The following is a 23562-nucleotide window of genomic DNA, read 5'->3' as shown; positions in this document are numbered from 1 at the left end:
ATGATTCTCTTTGTTGAGAACTTCAGACCGAATCATGCCTGCTGAGTTTCAAGAAATCAGCCATTTTCCACAAAGACATGACATATCAAATGTCAGACCTCAAAACTAGAGGCCATCATGAACAAAAATGCAACATTTATTATTTCTAGCACACTGAAGGGAAGCAACAAAATTTACAAGAGATTCGGATTTCCTGAACCTTTGTACCTTTGTCCAAACGGCAGTGTGACTAAATAAATGTGGACACAGAGAGGACGGGTTTTTATGTTCGTGCCTGGACCATGTCAGCACCGATCTGAGTCTTCCTCATGTGTCATGTGTGAATAGTCGCGCAACTGCATCATCGAAGATGTTGCCTACTTTCAGTTCTTATCGCGGCCCATGCAACACCGCACCGGTAACAACGACTCCTCCAAGAGCTCCAGCGGCTGACACATCATGCGTGTGAATGTTGTAGCATTACCCTTAACCATCTTTGCATTACAGAGAACTAATAATATTGGAGAAAGGGATAAACAGTGTCTAGTTACCTGCTGCTATCTTCTGAATCTCGCTTGGCGAATATATGAGCTAGCATGGACGTGTAATATTCATGAGAAATTAAACAACCTACTCTGATTATCTATATGTGGGTGAAAATTGATTTCCATATAATTGGCTAATGGAAAATAAATATGGGATTGACACAGACTGCTAAGGTAAGTGATATTAACATAAGCTTGATTAAGTAGAGATAAGGAATCCTGGAGAGAAAGTAAGTAGAGATAAGGCTGATTGACACAAGCTTCATTAAGTACGTCCTTGCGTAATCCATGGCATTCATATAGTCTTATTCATAACAGGGAGAGAAGGCTGATTGACATGATTTTGTTGAACACATTGTAACGTAGATAGTATATTACATGTGTGTGCGCATCTAGACTAGGTAGTTAGGCGCGTGATCTTATCTCTATCTTCTGTAACCATATCTAGCCTTACCTCTACTTTCTTTCTCTCCAAGATTGTAATCTCAACATCCTCAACAGTGTGCGCTATCCCGCGTCCCCTCACATCGAGGTTAAGACGCTTAAGCCAATCTCCATAGATTTCATTATGAATATCTGATAACAATGTTAGACCGATGTATAATTAAGTCCTAGAAACATGTGTGTGTCGTAATCTGACCATAATGTTAGATCAATGTGTAAATAAGTTTTGGATGTATGCATATGTCTCTGTCTGAAGTCTGAAATTTCTCTTATTTTCCCATCAAATGGACGTCTAGTATATCACTGGGTACTCCCTCCGTTCCATAATTTGAACCAAAGCCACGACAATAATTATGGAACAGAGGGAGTATTAAATACAGAGTAGCATATGAAACACAAGTATATAACTAGTTCTCTCATTTTCTTTCATGTTAAATAGACACACTAGTATATCACTGGGTATAAAACACAAGACCAACCAAGCATTGAAATGCATGCATGTACACAGATCATGATGTTCATCAATTATCATGATCGTATCATGAACATTGAGTATAGGTGCAATCTGATCCATTCACTCACATTTATAAATATACAAGCCAACAAATGTATACACACTTTGAGAATAAGTCCTAGTGCAGTTCAATAAGGCACCACTATATCAGTTCAAGGACCTTGAGGCTTGGTAGGTATCATGAGAAATATTGCTTTATTACAATTGAATAGAGGGTGTCAGAGATACATAAATCAAGTGAAGTCGGTCTCTTCAAAATGTGACATCTCTAGCTTTGTCAATAATTACTTAATGGCATGTTAACTCCTTTTGTATGTAAACCATGTTTTCAAATAAGTGTATATTACCACCATTAACTATAGTGCGAGCTGCCACTAAAACAAGTATCACAGGAGTTTAATTTTGACCGTGAAGTCAATTATATACCACTTAGAGGACACCCCTAAATTCGAATCACAATTTGCTTTATCTGTCTACTCACATTGAGGTGGTTTTGCGTGACGTGATGATTAGATGTTAATTATTCCATACGCACAATAGTAGAGAGTGTACTCGTCGATACTTCCTAGAAAAACTTAAGCACATACATTGTGAGGCTCCACTTGATGCATTAACAAAACCTCTTTGTTGAAAAAATTGAGTGAGGCGCTTTTTTCGTTGAGAAGAAACAAGATTTCAGTTAACCAAACAAATAACAAGACCATAATGGAAATACATCTTTCTCCGCAGTTGAGCAAAGACTCTTATAAAACTAACCTTGAAGAGCGAACCAAGAATTAGATTACACATGTATTAGAACATCTCTATGTGGAACAAAACAGATGCCACTCTTGAGAAAAAAAGTGTGCGTCTTTTTTAGGTTCTAAGACTAATATAGCCACTGATACTATATCATCTTAAAACAATTTAAGTTTAAAAATTATTATCCAGGCATCCTGGATAACCTTGGCTACTACACACAACTTGGTAAATAGAAGATGCAGGTTAAATAATCTGAGCCATCATTGGAAAAAAAATTCCAAGTTAATCAGTTAACTATTTCGATCCAGTTCATGGTACTCTCCATGTAGCTTATTGCTATATCATTCCAGCAATGGCATCCTTGGCCATTTGATGACCCTTTGTGCCAGGAACCATAAGGTTTTAGCTTCCCAAAGATGGTACGGTGGATTTAGGCTTCAGTCATGAAGCAGTTTTTTGTTGGGCCACCAAAGTTGGAGACTCGTCACACATCTTATTCTTCGTGTAAATTTCTGTAGCCCATGCCTCAAATCTAGGGAGCAATTGTCAACACATGTGAAGAAACTATTTGTGGTTAAAAAGGCAGAGACGCATGACTGGGCAAGAAGTTCTTTTGGTTAAAACGGCTTCGTGTATTGGGGGCTGAGATGAAACCAATATTAATTTCAAGACCTGATTGGTTAAAATGATTGGCTGCGGAAAAGGTTGTGGCCTACTTTGGCAGTAGTTCAAAGCCAAAACAAGAGTCAAGCTTAGAAAAAAGGTGGTATTTAACTAAATGGTTGTCTTGGGCGATTGAAGTGCCCCTTGATTGGAAACAAATCATAGGCTAGTAATTGGGTTCTGCTTCCTGGTTGCTTCTTGTGTTGGAGTTACTAGACATAATTCAGGTGATTTGAGCCTAAGGTTAATTCATACACAAGTTATCCAACTTCTTTGTATCTTAATTTCCGATGGTAGTTATATTTATTGCAGACGTAACATTATCCCTAGCCCATGTTTGCATTTCAGAGATGATGACGATAATAATATGTGGATTTAGACATTGTTGATACTTGTATGATCTCATTATAATAACATGCTACTATCTTGTTCATCTGCCTTGGCCTAAATATATGAGCTAGCATGAATGTTTGAATATACGGGAAATCATGTAACTGAATCCGATTTTATTTTTTTGCGGGTGAACTGAATCAGATTTTATATGTGTGGGTGAGAATTAATTTACCTATAGTTGGCAACAAATGCATATGGAACTAACATAGATTGTCAAGTTAAGTAGTTGGCCATCCTTGTGTGATCCATGTCATTTAATATGGTCTTATTCAGAACGGAGAGATAAGGATGATTGTTTATGATTTCAATATTAATATCTAATAACAATATTAGGTCGAGGTGTAATTAAGTCCTGGAAGTATGTCCAGCAGGCGTCCTGGATGGGACATCAGGTCTTAGATGTTAGGTTTGGCTGCGATGTCTGTTTGGTATTAGGCCCAGGCTATCTGCGCCCCTTCATCAACTGGATAGGTGTAGCGACAGTTTGTTGCTTAGACGGCAGCTTTAGTCTTACTATTGTATTAATTTGTAAGGTCTTGTGAGAATAATTAATAAAGTGGCCGTATGCATCGCCCAGATGCAGAGGCCGGGGGTCATCCTCCTTTTCTAAAAAAAAGTCCTGGAAGTATGTGTGTGTTGCAATATGACAACAATGTTAGACCAATGTGTAAATGAGTCGTGGGCATGTGCCTCTACACGGAATCTGGATTTTTGCTCATTTTCAATCAAATGGACACACCAGTATTATTACTATATAACTTGATATTAAATATGGATCTAGCATATAAGTGCAACCAAGCATTTAATTCATTAATGATCGTGATAGTCTCGCGGTCAATGAATATACTGTAGGTGTGATTTGTTTTGGCCATTCACATGTATAACTATGCAAGCCAAGACATGTATACATGTTTTGAGGATTCAGGTAAGTCAGGGTTTTATAAGACAGCACTATAGCATATGGAGAGGGGGGGGGGGGCTCGGGAACCTTGAGGCTTGAGAGGTATGCAGACACCTATTGATGTAATGCAATGGCATAGAGGAGGCAGTGGATCAATAACTTTAGCAAGTTTCTGTGAAGCCACTTGGGCATTACAAGTCAAATGGCGAATTATACATGTCTGTGGTCCAATGACCCTCTGGTACACTGTTTTTGTACTGCCTTGAAGATGTGATTAGAGAAGTGGGGTCTATGGCGTGTCAGTGATAGGTCGCATTGTTCTATCATTGTTTTCCCTCGCAGCCTATTTTGTCGTTTCATAGGTTAGTGTGCTTTAGCAAATAATGTAGTCTGCGATGGCATGGTATAGGACTGTACTTGCCGTGTAATCTAACAATTTATCAAATCAGAAGAGTTTTCACCCAATTGACGGTCGTGTAAATTGACCCGTGAGGTATTAAAATATTTCCCCTCTGCTAATTTTCTTGTTGATCAGCTCAGTGGGATAAACACACCATGAAGCCTGCACTGTGCTTCCTGGTGTTTCAACTGTGCCAATCGTGTCAGTAGGAACTCCGAGAATTGATGGAGAAACTGACCATGATTGCGTCAGAAATATGTTGCGGAGTGTGAAACGTGCTAGTGATCTCTCATCTCGTCCTTGATTTGCATGAAATTGAATATCCCGTTTGCGTGAATCTGAGAACGCTTCAATTTTATGACGAATTGTGTTGTGCCAGAATTTTCCCGACATAAAATTCCCACCGGACTCAACTTGGAGCATGTAATATGTTTTCTAATTTTCCTTGGTCAAAAGAAGGCGATTAATAATCCAATGTCTCAGCCTGAATCACGTGTATTAGCACATTGTCCAATTCAAATTCTTGTTCACAATAATCACCATGTGTCTTCTTTAAGAACAGTTCAGTCTTGTTGCATATATCTTCCAAAGCAGCATCAAGCCTTTAGTGCTTGCTTATTATTCTTTAACTTAACAATATCTTAATTAAATTAATTATAGCAACACGTTGGATGAATTCAGTGCCAGCTGCAAGATTTGCTTATGTCATGCATCTATTTCCATGGAAGAACAACTGCCAAACAATGAATCCGTTGGAAGCAGCCGCAAGTATGAACAACCAATGATCGCCTGAAAGTTGTGTCAGTTCAAAAATTGAACAGTTCTGCTTCCATGCAACCCCCCTGCACCCCCCCCCCCCCCCCACCCCCCGTGAACACATCAACGACGAAGATCTCTATACCTCTTCACAACAAAGCGTAGGATGGTCTTTATCAAAAGTACGTTGCCTGCGCCAAGCGATATGTGGCCTGTACGTACCGCCCTGGGCCAGCCCATTTTACATTTTTTCCTTGTTCTGTAAAACCTTCAAAAGGGCGCGCCGGTCCAATTTACACTTTTTTTCATGTTCTGTAAAACCTTCAAAAAATGAGCACCCCATTAGATTCAAACTGGGCACATCTATGCTTACTACAAGGGCAATAACCAACTGGACTACTTCCTTCTTGTGTCTAGTTACCTTCTTTTTTCTTCCTCAAATATAATACTAACCAATGTGTGACATTTTTGGAAATATAATATTTTTTTGGTTAATGATATGAACTATTTTTAAAATTGTGTGGAAGTACCACTTCATAATACAGGGTAGGATGGTCTTTTTTTTTAAATTACGTCGACTGCACGAAGCGCAATGCGCGGCGTGTGTATGTATCGCCTTGGGCCGGCCCATTTTACATTTTTCCCCTCTTCGTATACACTTAGTACAAGCGAGGTAACCAACTAGACTAATTTCTGTTGTGTCTATTTATCATTTTTTTCTCTTTTTCAAATATAACAATAACCAATACGAGCATGTTTTGTATTTTTGTCTGTTTTTCTTTTCTAATTTTATCTTCCTTTTTATTTTCCATTTATTTTCTATTTTAAATTTGCAAATTATTTTTAAATCATGAACTTTTTCTGAGTTCTATGAACTTTTCAAATTCTTGGACATTTTCTTAAATTAGTGAACTTTATTTTCAAACCTGCTCTTTTCAGTTTTAACGAATTTACTTTTAAAGCCCACAATTTTTTATCATGAATATTTTTTCCCAAATTGATGAACTTTTCTCAAATCCGCGAACACTTGGGTCGGCCAAACAGGCGCCTGATGAGAATGATGCGGTCACCTAGTTGGGCCAAGGCCTAAGCTTTTGTTTGTCTTTTCTTTTCTCCTTAATTCATTTATCTCATTTTTGAATTTTTTAGACCTGTTCCAAAAATTTGAATATTGTTTGGAATACCAAAAAATGTTCTTGTTTTCAAATGTTGTTTACAATCTTTTAACAATGTGCTTGTTTTTCTATTTTTTGTTCACAAATTTAAGAAATGTCTGTGTTTAAGAAAAGTAGACACATTTTTTTAAAGTGTGTGGTTTGCAATATGTGTTCAACATATATTGCTGGTATTTTGTTAACACTTTTGGAAAAATTCTCAAGCTTGTAAAATTTTCATACACAATTTGAAATTAAAAAATTATTGACAATTTTTCAGAAATGGTTAGGATATAAGAAAATGTTCGTGTTGGTTGATAATGACGGAAATTGCAAATAACAAAGGTATTCAAAATAGGAAAAACTACATACTCACGGATGCACCCGTTTGGCCTTGTCTAGCACACTTTTCTAAACTGTTGGTTTTTTTGGACTATAGATAAATGGCCTCAACTTCTTGCAGCGGCTTGACACGGACATATGAGGCGTTTGAACGAATTCTGACATCGTATGCGAGTTGCGGCGTGTCCTGTCATTTATAGACCATTTTCACGGAGAAAACTCATGAAACTACAAGAATTGTCAAAAAAACTGAAAAAATTGGCATGATGCCTTGAATTGGTCACAGAAACTAGTGGTAAAAATTGGGGTCATTTGACGGATGTCAAAACAATGTGCTTTCAAAAGGGCCCTTCTGGCCTATTTGAACACCATTCGTCGAAGATGATCTAGTTTTAAACATTTTTGAGACAACCCCAACTTCTGCAATCATGTGGGCATGCCCATGGTAGGCATCCTTGAACAATTTTTGACACCATATGCAAGTTGCGACACATCAGGCCATTTATCGGCCTTTTTATTGAGAAAACTCCATAAAAATGCAAAATTTATCGAAAACCAAAACAACTTGGCATGATGCCTTTAATTGTTCATACAAGGCCATGGAAAAAATTGTAGCCATTTTAAGGATGTCAGAAAACAATGTACTCTCGGGCGGAGCTTTCTGGTCTATCCGAACACCCTTTTGTTGAACAGGATCTATGTTTGTACATCCTTCAAATAACGCCAACTTTTGCAAGGTGGACATGCCCATAGTAGGCATTCATGTCAGATTTGAACTATTTTCGACACTATATGTAAGTTGCGACTGGTCCGACCATTATTAGACTTTTTTTACCGAGAAAATTCCAGATTTGTCGAAAACCAAAACAACTTGGCATGGTGCCTTTAATTGGCCATATAAGATCCTGTAAAAAAATTGGGGTCATTTGACGGATCTCCAAAAAAACGTGCTCTCAAACGGAGCTTTCTGGGGTACTCGAACACCCTCCATCGAACACTCTCCGTCGAACATGGCCTTCTAGCTTACTCAAACCTGTAGGCAGCACACTGTGTCGTTCATGGTTTTAGTCCCATCTCGCCTGGTTACACGGAAGGAGGCAGAAATCTTGACAATATAATAGGGCAGCATGGTTACACGGTTGACGGTCAACCCGGCAATCCGCCCCATGGGTGCCTGAGCTCATGGGCACCCGCCCCGAATGGGTAGGATATGGGTCACCATTTTCACCCTAAATAACGTAGCAACAATGCAATATTTCAGCCTATTGAACCTCCAAAAGCTGAAGGCATGCAACATACAGTCTAAAAAAAGTGCTTGCTACCCTAAAAAAAAGTCTATTGCGTGCATGTCACTGAATTGATTGATCACAGGAGCAGGTTGTTTAGTACCACCTCGCTTGTTCTAGCGTCTAGTAGGTGGGGCTCTACTATATAAAGGAGACTAGGGGGTGTCAAGAGGAAATACGTCAACCATGGCATGCATTGAACGAGTAAAAAGAAAACATAATAGAATGGCAGACCCGATGGGTGCCCGAGTTGATCGGGTTACTCAATGGGTTCGGGCATGGGTCACCCATGGGTACGGTCCTAGGCGGGTGACAGACCCGACAAGGGATTCGGGCATGAGTGTGGGAGAGGTCGACCCGACCAAACTTGACCCGATTGCCAGCCTGAGTTGCCGACTAAAAATGTTCATAGATAAAAGAAAAGTTCACAAGTTTAAAAAACATTCAAAGATTTGAACAAAGTACACGAACGTGACAAAAAAGTTCCCAAAATTGAAAACAGTTCATGGATTTGACAAAAATGTTCATGAATTTCACCCAAAAGTTCATGAATTTGACAAAAAAGTTCATAAATTTGAAAAAAGTTCATGAAATTTAAAAAAAGTTCATCGATTTGAAAAAAGTTCATGAATTTGACAAAAAAAGTTCACGAAATTGATAAAAGTTTACAAAACTAAAAACATTCATTCATTTGAAAAAAAAATAACGAACTCAAAAAATAAGTTCATGAATTTAAGATTTTTTTTATGAATTTAAGCAAATGAAAAAGAAAAGAGTGTATGCAGTTTTTTATTTGGATTATTATTAAAAGAAAAAAGCGTAGGTAGCTAGTCACTGAAACGACGCACGGATCCCTCGCTCCATCCCTCAGCGCGGACTAGTCGTGCACGTTTCATTCGTTCATTGAAACATGACTCATTTTTTGTTTGCCTTTAGTTTAGTTTTTTAGGACTAACATGGTGACTCATGCGACGAGAACTGGCATGCATATAGACAACGCGGAATGAATCATCGATCCATCTTGTGCATGCGGACATTTCCTTCATCATTTATTGAAACACGACTCACCTTTTGCGTTCAATTTTTTTTACGTTAACTGTATGTGTTTAACGCCACGCACACGACTCATTTTTGTTAACGCGGGGACAAGAATGTGTTCTACGAAGAAAAATAAAAAAGGGATAAAATTGAAGAATAAAAGGGCCAAACAAAAAAAAGAATGAAAGAAGTAACTAGACACCGTGATCGTCATGAGGGACTGTGTGATCATGTTGCTTTGGCGGCTATGGTCGCTCCGGAATGACTTAACGCACGGGACAGATGTGCCACCAGTTCCGTCTACGGTGTTGTATCTACAGAGCTACATGCAATCGCTGGACCTTGCCAGGAGGTTTCCGACGGACGAGATCATGAAGGGCAAAATACCAATGGTGCAGGAGGAACGTGTGGTCGCGAAGGCGGCGCCGCAGGCCCTTCCTTGGCCGCCGCCTCCGCCGGGCCAAGTGTCTTTGTCAGTCGACGGGTCTTTCTCTCAGGCGGATGGGTCAGCTGCAGCTGGTATGATACTACAGAGGCATGACGGGAGTGTTGTCTTTGCTGCTTATCGATACATCTTCAATTGCAACAAAGCACTCGAGGCGGAACTACACGCGCTAATGCAAGGCATGGCGATCGTGATCCAGCATTGTGAGCAACCGATCATCGTACAGTCGGACTCCTCGACGGCCCTGTCCGCCTTGTCTAGTACTAGTTTAACGAGATCAGCCTATGGGCATCTTGTTAATGAGATTCGTCATCTTATGGTAGATAGAGAGTTTATTCCTATGAAAATTAGTCGTATGCAAAATAGGGTAGCAGATCGTCTGGCTACGTACAGTCATATGGAACGTGCCACTACTATATGGCTGGATCGAGGACCACCGTGCGTGGAGGAACTCTTGCCTCTCGATTGTAACCCTATGATTGTGAAATAAAACTCTATCACCTTCGCAAAAGAAAAAAAAACTAGACACCGCAAGATAGTTGTCCCAGTTGGTTACAGCATGTCGAAGTAAACTAAGAGGTTGGGAGTTTGAATCCTACCTCACACAACTATTTTTTGAAGGTTAAAAAAGGAAACAAAAAATGGACCAGGCCCAAGACGAAGGGTGTGTGCGTCAGTTTGTGTGACGGGCTGGCGGATCGGTTGTGTATATAGCTCGTACGTGCCACATACAGAGATGTGTATACCTTATAATCAAATGACCATACTATGTTTGCCCGGGGGGTACCGAAGCAAGACTCAATAAATAAGAATCACTCATTTCTTTCTTTCAAACTGAAGAGCTCTCCTCTCCGATTTCAAATAAGAAACCGATAAAACGCCACATCACGCACCCATGCAAAACCAGCAGGCACGATACTGGAATCCTGTTCCTGCAACCAATCATCCAAAACGAACTTAAGTTCAACACTACAGGACTGAAACCAAAACAAACTCTTGACATACACAACATCCAACCATGGTAGCTCCAAAACAGCGTTTAGAACTACAAAAGGAGGCATTTTTTCCAGCAACCTCAACCCAAGGGAATACGCCTGACGACCTGATCGTCGGCCTCCAGCCTCTACCACCATGATCCAGGTGTGGCGTCTTGCCCCCTGGTGATTCCTCAAACGAAAAAATGGGTATTGTTTCTTGCCTTGAGTTACTAGAGCTGATCAGGTGACCCGAGTCAGGCGTTAATATTAAGTAACGTGATTGTATTAGGAAACATAGGTTAGACTAGAAAATATTATGGTTTATCTTGTACTTCAAGTAGATCATGTACTCCTATATATATATATATGCCCACAAGGCTCAAGCAATACAAAAACTATTTCATCAATCTCTCTCTTTTCTAACATGGTATCTATCGCAAGTCGATCCTAAACCCTAGCCGCCGCCACTCTCGCTCTTGCGCGCCGCCCCTAGGCGGTCGGCCTCCATGACCGCCGCCGGGAGCCGCGCCGCCCGTACCTAGGGTTCTTCCATCGGCCGTGTTGGCCGGCTGCCCTAGAGAGTCTTTTTTTCCCCGAGCCCTTGCTTCGGGGTTTCCTCTCTCCCGCCGGTCATCTTCATCGGCGATTTCTTTTTGGTTTTCCGATCTAATCTTGATCGGTTTGCGTCGCCCACCGCCACCGTCGACCCCCATGCGCCTCTACTCCGACTCCGGCGTGACCCGCCGGCCTCTCCTCCAACACGGCAGCCACGCGCGCCGAGGCGGCCCGTCAGGGCCAGCCGCGGTCCGCGCGTCGCCCTGCGTCGGTCGTCACCGCCCTGCTCCGACCGGGACTCCTGCATCACCCCAACCCGGCGGCCTCGCGCCATGAGGCGGCCAATCATAGCCGCCCTACCGCCTGCCGTCGCCGGCTTCATCTCAGACTCCGCCGCCACCCCCAAACAATCATCCGAAATGAACTTAAGTTCAACACTACAGGACTGAAACCAAAACAAACTCTTGACATACACAACATCCAACCATGGTAGCTCCAAAACAGTGTTTAGAACTACAAAAGGAGGCACTTTTTCCAGCAACCTCAACCCAAGGGAATACGCCTGACGACCTGATCGTCGGCCTCCAGCCTCTACCACCACTGAGAATACGGAAGCGGCCTCCTGTCGAGAAATATATCCAGGTGTGGCGTCTTGCCCCCTGGTGATTCCTCAAAAGAAAAAATGGGTATTGTTTCTTGCCTTGAGTTACTAGAGCTGATTCAGGTGACCCGAGCCAGGCATTAATGTTGAGTAACGTGATTGTATTAGGAAACATATGTTAGACTAGAAAATATTTTGGCTTGCCTTGTACTTCAAGTAGATCATATACTTCTATATATATATATGCCCACAAGGTTCAAGCAATACAAAAACTATTCCATCAATCCCTCTCTCCTTTCTAACATGGTATCTATCGCAAGTCGATCCTAAACCCTAGCCGCCGCCGCTCCCGCTCTTGCGCGCCGCCCCTCGGACGGTCGGCCTCCATGACCGCCGCCGGGAGCCGCGCCGCCCGTACCTAGGGTTCGTCCGTCGGCCGTGTTAGCCGGCTGCCCTAGAGAGTCTTTTTTTCCCCGAGCCCTTGCTCCGGGGTTTTCTCTCTCCCGCTGGTCATCTTCATCGGCGATTTCTTTTTGGTTTTCCGATCTAATCTTGATCGGTTTGCGTCGCCCACCGCCGCCGTCGACCCCCATGCGCCTCTACTCCGACTCCGGCGCGACCCGCCGGCCTCTCCTCCGACACGGCGGCCACGTGCGCCGAGGCGGCCCGTCAGGGCCAGCCGGGGTCCGCGCGTCGCCCTGCGCCGGTCGTCACCGCCCTGCTCCGACCGGAACTCCTGCATCACCCTGACCCGGCGGCCTCGCACCATGAGGCGGCCAATCATAGCCGCCCTGCCGCCCGCCGTCGCCGGCTTCATCTCGGACTCCGCCGCCACCCCCAAACAATCATCCGAAACGAACTTAAGTTCAACACTACAGGACTGAAACCAAAACAAACTCTTGACATACACAACATCCAACCATGGTAGCTGCAAAACAGCGTTTAGAACTACAAAAGGAGGCACTTTTTCCAGCAACCTCAACCCAAGGGAATACGCCTTACGACCTGATCGTCGGCCTCCAGCCTCTACCACCACTGAGAATACGGAAGCGGCCTCCTGTCGAGAAATATATCCAGGTGTGGCGTCTTGCCCCCTGGTGATTCCTCAAACGAAAAAATGGGTATTGTTTCTTGCCTTGAGTTACTAGAGCTGATTCAGGTGACCTGAGCCAGGCGTTAATGTTGAGTAACGTGATTGTATTAGGAAATATAGGTTAGACTAGGAAATATGCTGGCTTGCCTTGTACTTCAAGTAGATCATATACTCCTATATATATATGCCCACAAGGCTCAAACAATACAAAAACTATTCCATCAATCCATCTCCCCTTTCTAACATGGTATCTATCGCAAGTCGATCCTAAACCCTAGCCGCCGCTGCTCCCTCTCTTGCGTGCCGCCCCTGGGGCGGTCGGCCTCCATGACCGCCGCCGGGAGCCGCGCCGCCCGTACCTAGGGTTCGTCCGTCGGCCGTGTTGGCCGGCTGCCCTAGAGAGTCTTTTTTCTCCGAGCCCTTGCTCTGGGGTTTTCTCTCTCCCGCCGGTCATCTTCATCGGTGATTTCTTTTTGGTTTTCTGATCTAATCTTGATCGGTTTGCATCGCCCACCGCCGCCGTTGACCCCCATGCGCCTCTACTCCGACTCCGGCGCGACCCACCGGCCTATCGTCCGACACAACGGCCACGCGCGTCGAGGCGGCCCATTAGGGCTAGCCGCGGTCCGCGTGTCGCCCTGCGCCGGCCGTCACCGCCCTGCTCCGACCGGGACTCCTGCATCACCCTGACCCGGCGGCCTCGCGCCATGCGGCGGCCAATCATAGCCGCCCTGCTGCCCGCCGTCGCCAGCTTCATCTCGGACTCCGCCGCCACCCCGTCTCCACCGAGCGGCGTCCCCGACCTCGCGCGCGATCGGATTGATCACCCGCCCGCCGCCGCGATCTGCCTCATCTACGCCAGGCGATCAACCTGGCCCGTCGGCTGCGCGCGCCTCCGCAGGCCCAGTGAAGACTGTCCCGAGTTCAGCGTGCCCCTCTACTGATCGAGCAACGGGCTGCCGCTGCGTCGCCCCATCAGGCCGCAGCGCCGCCGCCCCGTGGTTCTTCTCCTGGCTGCACTGACCCGCGTCACCGCTGCGTTGCCCCTTCGGGCCGTAGCGTCGCGGCCCGCGGTCCGCCGCCGCCCAGGCTCCAAGCCGTCCCTGTGGCTGCACCGACCCTCGCGCCGCCGCTGCGTCGCCTCGTCGGGCCGTAGCGAGCGTGGCACGCGGTCCACAACGCCGTCCCGAGGCCGTCCCCGCGGTTGCACCGACCTGCGTTCCGCCGCTGCGTCGCCCCTTTGGGCTATAGCGTCATGGCCCACGGTCCCTACGACAGCCCCGAGGTCTTCCGCCGTCGCCCTGACCTGCCCGCCGCCGCCGCGCGGGCCATAGCGCCGCGGCCCGCGGTCCACTCCGTCGTCACCGCGCGTCGACCTCCCATGGTATGCGTCGCGCCATCTTCCTTGGCGCGGGAACGCCACCGTCCGCGCCGGTCTTCGTCACGCTGTCAGGGTTCTTCGCCTACTTTGAGCATCGCCCCCACTGTCAAGCCACCACCGCCGCTCTTCTTCGGCCGCTGCCGCCGTACCCCCGTAGCCGCCGCAGCCGCCCGTCCACCCCCCTTCGTCTTCGTCCAGCACCAGCCCGTCGCCAGCTTCGCCGGCATCTACCCTGACCGCTTCATCTACTCCGACAACCGCGGGCGACATTGGCCTCACGCCGATTGGCGCCGCAACCGTCGTCGAGTCCTTCTCTGCCGGCCTCTCCGACTTCTTCAACATGGCGTACAGTTCGTGCAGGTCCCAGTCTATGCATGCCCGGTGCTGGCAACACCGATGCGTGCCTTCGTCCACGACGTGTCCCCGGGCCTGGCAAGCCTGGTGCGGCGCTTTGTCAACTTCATCTTCATCCGTCTACACATGCCCGATGCTGGCAACACCAGTGCGTGCCTTCGTCTACGATGTGTCCCCGGGTTTGGCAAACCTGTCGCGACGCATCGTCAACAACATCTCCTTACTGGCGCATCACTACTTCGATACCACTACGCCCATGCTAACTCGGCGCCCCCTTGCGCCCGCGGCTCCATGGCGACTTCCTCGACACCGGCCACCCCGACTCGACATCGACCACGGCATTCTTCGCACGGCTACCTCGACCACGGCTCCACCACCCATGCTCTCGGCTACATCGACAAACGGCACAAAGGGCTAACGCCTACTTGAGCAACCTCGTCGGTTTCCACTCTAGCCATGACTCCACGATGCGTCGACCGTTACGACTGTGGGGGGGGTGTCCGTCGGCTTGCCTTCAGATTCTTCTCAAGTCTCACTGTCTGTGTCGCTACCGTTGTGACTGCGGGGGGATGTTGAGTAACGTGATTGTATTAGGAAACATAGGTTAGACTAGGAAATATTCTGGCTTGCCTTGTACTCCAAGTAGATCATGTACTCCTATATATATGCCCACGAGGCTCAAGCAATACAAAAACTATTCCACCAATCCCTCTCTCCTTTCTAACAGTTAAGTCATACAAAGCTATCCAACTTCTTTGGTTACATCTATCGCAGATGTGGCATTACCTATAACCATGTATGTATTTTCAAAGGCGATGACGATAATAGGATGTGGATGAAGACACCGTTGATTCTTGTGTGCTTTGATTATAAAAAAGACATGCTAGCATGCCCTGAGTCTGCCTTAGCCTAAATATATGAGCTAGCATAGATGTTTGATATGCACGGGAAACTAAGTAACCAAATATGATTATCTATATATGGGTGACAATTGATTATTATTTTTTACGATGAAGGTGACAATTGATTTACATATACACTAGTAGAAAAAGGGTCAAATGTGAAGCACATTAGTGCCGGTTTGAATTTGAGCCGGCACTAATGTGTACATTAGTGCCGGTTCCAACGGCTAGCCGTGCCGCTCTCATTAGTACCGGTTCATGGCGAACCTTTAGCACCGGTTCGTGCCACGAACCGGTACTAAAGTGAGTGGTGGCAGGATGTTGTCAATCCGGGGCCCCTCCAGCACCTTTAGTACCGGGTCGTATCACGAACCGGTACTAAAGGTCGTCCTACATAGACCCTTCGTCCACTCGAGCTCGCTCTGTTCTTCCCCTTTCCCCTCTCCTCTCTGTTCTTTTCGCTCTTCCTCTCAAGCTCATCACACATTTTGCCCAAGATTTGAAGGCCCCCATCCATTCAAATGATCACAAAGGTTAGCAACTCTTTCCTTTCATCTCTCATTGCTAGATTAGCTCGTGTAATGCTTTATATAGTGATTGATTTTTGAGTTTAGTAATTTGGGAGGAATTATGTATATGTGCTAGTATTTGATTTATATGCAATTTGAGGTCAAAAATAACACTTAGTTTTGCATATGTAGGTGTAGTTTACTTAGTACCTTCTAAATCTCCGTCGTAACCACCGTCGATCGCTCGCAACGTCCCGTCGCCGGCACCACCTTGTGGTGAGCCTCTTGTTCATGAAGTTTTATATAAAAATGATGTTTGTGTGATTTGGATATATAGTTACTCGTATAATTATCTTACCCATACGTTGTTTGTTATGCATAGTGCCATGGTTTTGATATCCGTCCCCGTCGGCCCTCGTCCGGGTTATGATTCGGATGCGGTATATTCTCTTTTAGAACTATTCATTGCATTTCGTGTTTATGACAAATTATGCCCATCAAGTTGACATAGATATTTGTATGTAGGAGGTAGTTGAACCCGAAATTCCAACCGACCCTATTGCCGAGAGGTTAAATTTAGTTGAAAGAGAAAACGTGGATTTGAAGGAAAAATTGAAAAGAATTAAGGGGGAGAAGATGGAATTGGAGTTGCATGTTGCCGATGTCGTCGATGATCACAAGATTAAGATGGAGAAAATGCGCTTGAAGATTAGAAATAGAAAATATGCCATTCATAGTGAGGCTTGGTATCATTATGCTGTTGGATCAATTGTTACCTTAGTTGCGATCTTGATCGCATTTGTTGTTGCATTTAAATTCTTTAGCTAGAGAGTTATTTGTTTGTTGCATTGAAGTGTTGTATGCTCTTTATGTATGAATTTATGTATTGTATTAATTTGATGTTTTCGGTGTTGTGTATTGAAGATGAGCCGGCAATGGATGTATGATGACCGATGCTCTCCCGAGTTCATTAATGGCGTGCATACTTTTCTGCTTGCTCCTGAGGCAAATAAGCGAGCGGATGGTTTTATGCATTGTCCATGTGCTGGCTGTAAGAATGGTCGCAATTACTCTACGTCAAGAACCATTCACGTCCACCTGTTTGAGTCCGGTTTCATGCCCCACTATAATATTTGGACCAAGCATGGAGAAAGAGGGGTTATGATGGAAGACAATGAAGAAGAAGAGGACGACGACAGCCATCCTGGCCATGGGTTCCCTGAATACGATGATACAACAATGAGGGAAGAAGCTGAGCCGGTAATGCAGGAAGAAGCTGAACCGGCAATGCGGGAAGAAGCTGAATAAGAGGCATCAGATGAGCCCGTTGATGATCTAGGTCGGGCCATTGCCGATGCAAAGAGAAACTGCGCAAGTGATTTGGAGAAGAAGAAGTTGCAGCGCATGTTAGAGGATCACAAAAAATTGTTGTACCCGAATTGTGTAGGTGACAAGAAAAAGCTGGGCACCACACTGGAATTGCTGCAATGGAAGGCAGAGAATGGTGTATCTGACAAGGGATTTGGAAAGTTGCTGGTAATGATAAAGGATATGCTTCCAAAGGACAACGAATTGCCCAAGAGTACGTACGAAGCAAAGAAGGTTGTCTGCCCTCTAGGGTTAGAGGTGCAGAAGATACATGCATGCCCTAATAATTGCATCCTCTACCGCGGTGAGTACGAAGATTTGAACGCTTGCCCGGTATGTGGTGCATTGCGCTATAAGATCTGCCGCGATGACCCTGGTGATGTCGAGGGCCGGCGCCCCAGGAAGAAGATTCCTGCCAAGGTGATGTGGTATGCTCCTATAATACCACGGTTGAAACGTTTGTTCCAAAACAAAGAGCATGCCAAGGCGATGCGATGGCACAGAGAAGACCGTAAGAAAGATGGAAAGTTGAGAGTACCCGCTGACGGGTCGCAGTGGAGAAAAATCGAAAGAAAGTATGAGAAGGAATTTGCAGATGACGCAAGGAACATATGGTTTGGTCTAAGCGCAGATGGCATTAATCCTTTTGGGGAGCAGAGCAGCAACCATAGCACCTGGCCTGTGACTCTATGTTTGTATAACCTTCCTCCTTGGTTGTGCATGAAGCGGAAGTTCATTATGATGCCAGTGCTCATCCAAGGCCCTAAGCAACCCGGCAATGACATTGATGTGTACCTAAGGCCATTAGTTGAAGAACTCTTACAACTGTGGAATGGAACAGGTGTACGTGCGTGGGATGAGCACATGGGGGAAGAATTTGACCTAAAGGCGTTGTTGTTCGTGACCATCAATGATTGGCCTGCTCTCAGTAACCTTTCAGGACAGACAAACAAGGGATACCACGCATGCACGCACTGTTTGGACGATACCGATAGTATATATTTGGCTAATTGTAATAAGAATGTGTACCTGGGACATCATCGATTTCTTCTGAGCAGGCATCCCGTAAGAAAGAAAGGCAAGCATTTCAAAGGTGAGGTGGATCACCGGACGAAGCCTCGCCACCGTACTGGTGCTGATGTACATGATATGGTCAAGGATTTGAAGGTGGTCTTTGGAAAGGGTCCTGGTGGACAACCTGTTCCGAATGACGCTGAGGGACGCGCACCCATGTGGAAGAAGAAATCTATATTTTGGGACCTGCCCTATTGGAAAGACCTAGAGGTCCACTCCGCAATCGACGTGATGCACGTGACGAAGAATCTTTGTGTGATCCTGCTTGGCTTATTGGGCGTGTATGGGAAGACAAAAGATACACCTGAGGCATGGGAGGACCAGCAACGTATGCACGAAAAATACGGCATACATCAGGGTCATGCAAGCTACGCTCTTACCAAAGAAGAGAAGGAAATCTTCTTTGAATGCCTGCTTAGTATTAAGGTATCGTCCGGCTTCTCGTCGAATATAAAGGGAATAATAAACATGGCAGAGATAAAGTTCCAGAACCTAAAGTCTCATGACTGCCATGTGATTATGACGCAACTGCTTCCGGTTGCATTGAGGGGGCTTCTACCGAAAAACGTTCGATTAGCCATTGTGAAGCTATGTGCATTTCTCAATGCAATCTCTCAGAAGGTAATCGATCCAGAAATCATACCAAGGTTAGAGAATGATTTGGTGCAATGTCTTGTCAGTTTCGAGTTGGTGTTCCCACCATCCTTCTTCAACATCATGACGCACGTCCTAGTTCACCTATGTGAAGAGATTAACGTTTTGGGTCCTGTATTTATACACAATATGTTCCCCTTTGAGAGGTTCATGGGAGTCTTAAAGAAATATGTTCATAACCTTGCTAGGCCAGAAGGAAGCATCTCCAAGGGCCATGAAAATGAGGAGGTCATTGAGTTTTGTATTGACTTTATTCCTGACCTTAAGCCGATTGGTGTTCCTGAATCGCGACATAAGGGCAGACTGGATGGAAAAGGCACGCTAGGAGAGGAACAAATAATATGTATGGACGGACATTCTCTCACTGAAGCACACTACACAGTTCTACAGAATTCCGCCTTGGTGGCTCCGTATATGGATGAACACAAGAATTTGCTACGCTCCAAACACCCGGAGCGGTCTGATGACTAGATTACACGTGAACAAACCAGGAGTTTCGCCAGCTGGTTGCAGACACGTACCATGCATGACACCTCTATTGAAGATGACATGTACTTGATGTCCCAGTTACCATCTTTGAATATAATGACTTTCAAAGGGTACGAGATAAATGGTAATACATTTTACACGATCGCCCAAGATAAGAAGAGCACCAACCAAAACAGTGGTGTCCTCTTTGATGCAGAAACCAAGACAGGAAAGGAAACATATTATGGTTATATACAGGACATATGGGAACTTGACTATCGACGTGGTTTGAAGGTCCCTTTGTTTCGGTGCAAATGGGTCAATATGACACGAGGCGGGGTAACGGAAGACCCGCAGTACGGAATGACAACAATGGATCTCAACAATCTTGCGTATGCAGACGAACCATTCGTCCTAGGCAATGATGTGGCACAGGTTTTCTATGTGAAGGACATGTCTACCAAGCCAAGAAAAAGAAAAGATAAGGAAGCGAATGCATCGTACGATGAGCCAAAGCGGCACATAGTTCTTTCTGAGAAGAGAAACATCGTGGGAGTGGATGACAAGACAGACATGTCAGAAGATTATGAAAAGTTTGATGAAATTGCTTCATTCACAGTGAATATTGACCCGAGCATCTCGTTAAATGATGAAGATTTTCCATGGTTACGGCGCAAAGGGACACACGCGAAGAAAAAGTTTCACACCCAAAGATCTGGGATGTGTTCGGCTTCACTATCATCACTTTCTTCTGTGTTTCACACCCAGGAGGGAATCTCTGTAATAGTTAGGGTAGTTATGTGTTTTGGCATTTGAAACGCGAAGAAATTTTCTATGCAAACAAATTCTTTCATGCCTTTACTGATTTTTAAAGTTAAGTTATTCACAAACTAGTGATTCACACTAATTTCAAATAATTCAAAATTTAAACTATTCAAATTTGAAAATTACGGGCACTAACAGAAAGTTTGTAATTTTTTGTACCTAAAGCAAAAATATTCACAAAGTAACTCTAAATACACAAAAAAACAACTAAAGAATAAATAAAGCAAAAAAAAAGCCCGCCTACTGGGCCAGAGCGGCCTGCATACAACTAGAAACCCAACCTGTTGTTGGGCCAGGATGCAGGCCCGCAAAGGCCTAGTAGGCCCACAAGGCAGCACAGAACATGTAGGCCCAGTAGGCCTGCTTTGGAGAGGAGCTCGAGAGAGCTACCGCACGGGGGTTTATAAACCAGTGCGGACGCCCCTCGGCTAGCGAGGTGGGACTAAACTTGCCGCACAGCACCTTGCCAGCGCACCCCCTTTAGTACCGGGTGGTGGCTCCAACCGGTACTAAAGGCTCCCCCTTTCCGGTACTAAAGGCTCCCCCTTTAGTACCGGTTGGAGCCACCACCCGGTACTAAAGGGTGTGCGGTTCCCGCCGCTTGGCCTGGCCAAAACAGGCCTTTAGTACCGGTTGGTGACTCCAACCGGTACTAAAGGTCCATCCTATATAACTAAACACTTCAAAAATTTCAGTTTCTCATCTGCTTCTTCTCCTCTGCCCTGTCGCCCGCCGCCCCCGTCTCCATATCCCTCGTCTCCGCCCCGTCCCCGTCGTCGCCGCCCCGTCGTCCCCGTCCCCGCCGTCCCCGTCGTCACCGCCGCGCCGTCCCGGCCCGTCCCGCGCATCGTCCCCGTCCCCGTCATTGCCGCCCCGTCCCCGTCGTCGCCGCCCCGGCCCGTCCCCGTCGTCGCCGCCCCGTCCCTATCCCCGTCGTCGCCATCCCCGTCGTCGCCGCGCCCGTCGCCGTCCCCGTCACCGCCCCCCTTCGCCTCTCGCCTCGCCGGTGAGCACACACACACACACATACATTTTTTTAGTTTTTTAGTTATAGAAATAGTTATAAAAATGTTAGAAATTTTTCTTTTTTAGTTATAGAAATAGTTAGTTATATAGCATTGTTAGAAATGTTATAGAAAAGTTAGAATTGTTAGGAATTTTTCTATTTTTTAGTTATAGAAATAGTTATAAAAAAGTTAGAAATTTTTCTTTTTTTAGTTATAGAAATAGTTAGTTATATAGCATTGTTAGAAATGTTATAGAAAAGTTAGGATTGTTAGGAATTTTTCTGTTTTTTAGTTATAGAAATAGTTATAAAAAAGTTAGAAATTTTTCTTTTTTTTAGTTGTAGAAATATTAGAAATGTTATACAAATGTTAGTTATATATATAGAAATGTTATAACTTTTTTTTTCTGTTTTTTAGTTATAGAAGTATTAGAAATGTTATAGAAATGTTAGTTATATAGCATTGTTAGAAATGTTATAGGAATGTTAGTTATATAGAAATGTTAGAAATTTTAGTTATCAAAATCCAATCATTAAAAAAATGTTACTTTTTGTTGGCATATAGCTAGTATTTGTTCTCGATGATGCCCGGCCCGCATCCTCGCCGTCGACCCGTCCGCGACGACGTCCGGCTGACCCATGTCCGGGACTGGGCTCCGCCAGGCTGGCACTGGGAGGTGCTGCCTGGAGGGGCGCGCCGCTTGATGAGGAACCAGGCCCCGGTCGTCGACCCTGGTCTCATTTGGTGGCGTCCGCGTGGGCCAGTTTTGGTGCGGAGGGAGCCGGCCATCGCTACATGATTGCATTAGAGGGCGGCAGGTTCTCCAATACCTGGCAGTTTCTTCAGGGATCTCACTTCAGCTATGATCCTGTGAGGGTTCCTTCTCTTTGGTTGTCCACCGCCCGCGCCGCATGATCGGACGATGTATTCAAGATTATATCTATTATTCGAGACGATGTATTCGAGATTATATCTATTTATTCGAGACGATGTATTCGAGATTATATCTATTATTCGAGACAACGTATTCGAGATTATATTTGATGATGCTTATTATGTACTATGATTGATTCAGTTTTTCCTTATTAATTGATTGCATCCATGCATTGTAATTTGAATATATTTCTTTTGGATTAGTTAAACAAAACCTATGGCGAACAATACCGACAGAGAGGGAGAAGAGGCCCTATTCAATATCATACGCAATCCTCGCGGGCCAGATGATGATCAGAATGAAGAAGATTATGACGGCTCCGAATATCTAAACAACACCGGAGAGGGTGATATGATATTCGATCGCGACGACCGAATTGATGAAGTCATGAGCTATGAACATGACGAAGAAAATGTTGATCTTGAAACAACAAAGACCGGTGAGGTATATATATTTATATAAGCAGGCATCTGGTGATCATCACATGTTTTAAATTACTTGAAGATATATTAACGAATCGATCTTTCTTCTTTCAGCCATCCAGATCGAGCAAATCTTCAGGCAACAGGACGAAACGAGGCCCGAACAAAAAGTTGAAGGAGGGCGTAAAGTACAATATCGAGGCAATCAGACCTAATGGCGAACCATTCGCGCCTAAGAAGATTGCGACAAGTTCGTTCGTCAGTGCGGAGTTCTTGTGAAGGACCAACTCCCGATCTTCCTTCAAGAATGGAGAGAGCCAGCAAAGCCACGTCCAGGAGTTACTTTTGTCAACGACAGACAAAAACATTTGCTTTGGGAAACGCTCATGGAACATTTCACCCTACCAGATCATTTCACAGATGCAGATGTGGAGAAAGTCAAGGACGCTGCTCTTAGGAAGATGGCGGTTGCATTCAAGAACCACAAGATTCGTGAATGGGCCAAGTACGTCAACGGAGGAAGGAAGACTCCAGTATTCGAGGGAACACTAGAGAACCAAAGTGCTCATTGGGACGATTTCGTGAAATTCAAGGATTCGGAATTATCTAAGGAACGGTCGAGAATAAACAAGGCCAATGCCGCAAAAAAGGATAAGTTCCATAAGCTGGGGCCAGGTGGCTATGCGGTGGGAATGTCTAAGTGGGATAAGTCTGAGAAAGAGATGCTAGATGCAGGTGTCACTCCAGAAACATTGAGCTGGCCCCCCAAGTGCAGGACTTGGTTCTATGCGCATGGGGGGACTTGGACCCGAAGACAGGCAAAGTTTCGAAGAAGGC

The sequence above is a fragment of the Triticum aestivum genome, chromosome 3A (genome assembly GCF_018294505.1).
Source record: "Triticum aestivum cultivar Chinese Spring chromosome 3A, IWGSC CS RefSeq v2.1, whole genome shotgun sequence".
NCBI classification, from domain to species: domain Eukaryota; kingdom Viridiplantae; phylum Streptophyta; class Magnoliopsida; order Poales; family Poaceae; genus Triticum; species Triticum aestivum.
Note: the sequence above shows the minus strand (reverse complement) of the source record.